The sequence below is a fragment of the Vombatus ursinus genome, unplaced genomic scaffold (genome assembly GCF_900497805.2).
Source record: "Vombatus ursinus unplaced genomic scaffold, bare-nosed wombat genome assembly UNPS02014884.1, whole genome shotgun sequence".
Lineage (NCBI taxonomy): Eukaryota > Metazoa > Chordata > Mammalia > Diprotodontia > Vombatidae > Vombatus > Vombatus ursinus.
This window is the reverse complement of record NW_020954662.1, coordinates 3,879,630-3,880,427: the sequence shown is the minus strand read 5'-3', so window position 1 is coordinate 3,880,427 and position 798 is coordinate 3,879,630. Positions and strand designations below refer to the sequence as shown.

At 59.5% G+C, this 798-nt stretch overlaps 1 protein-coding gene across 3 annotated transcripts in view; it reads right to left on the bottom strand.

The window, feature by feature from the left end:
- The window catches only part of ARHGEF19 (Rho guanine nucleotide exchange factor 19), a 25,165-nt gene extending 24,367 nt beyond the window's left edge, over positions 1-798 (bottom strand). For all 3 annotated transcript variants that reach the window (XM_027842778.1, XM_027842780.1, XM_027842779.1), the window contains exon 1: positions 602-798. The gene's annotated coding sequence lies outside the window, so the exon portion shown is untranslated. The remainder of the gene's footprint in view (positions 1-601) is intronic.

Sequence of the window (798 nt, the reverse complement as noted above, 5' to 3'; positions counted from 1 at the left end):
CCCTTAGAACACAGGATGTCAGAGCTGGGAGGGCCCTTAGAACACAGACTGTCAGAGCTGGGAGGGCCCTTAGAACACAGGATGTCAGAGGTGGGAGGGCCCTTAGAACACAGGATGTCAGTTGGGGGGAGCCTTCAACAAAAAATGTTAGAGGAGCAGCACCAGAAGACAGGTCCCTTGCATCCTAGCTCAGGATTCCCGTCTTATCCCTCGGGCCTCCCAAACCCAGGACTGTCTCTGCTTAGCTGCTGCCGCAGGCCACCTGGAAGCCTTTGCTTCTGCAGCTCCACCCCTGACTCCACCTCCCTGGCACAGCCTCCCCTGCCCTTGGGGCCCCTGTTGACCCACCTGCCCCAAACTAAGGGGATCCCTGCTAGAATTCACCCTCCCCACCCAGAACAAAAGGACTTGGGCCAACCATAAGAGGTAGAAAGACAGAAGCCAGAGGCTGAGAATCCAGGGAGAGCAGGTGGGGCGGCAGGGAGCCCGAACGTCCATCTCAGAAGAAGCAGCAGCTCCCAGCGAGATGGGGGTAGGAGGGAGGCTTGTAACCAGCTGATGAGCTTGAAGGCCCGGACTGGGCCTAGGGAAGGGACCATACCTTGTCTTGGCTCCGGTCCTCTGCGGAAGCTGTTGGGACCTCCCTTGGGTATCTCAACACATCCCAGGCTCCCAAGGGGGAAGACGGAGATGGCTCTCCCAGGACTGGGCTAAGGGGATGGGAGTGGTGATGGGAGTTGACCCAGGCCTGCCACGGTTCTGAACCGATGCTGTGGGTGCCTGTGTTCAGGGCCTGGG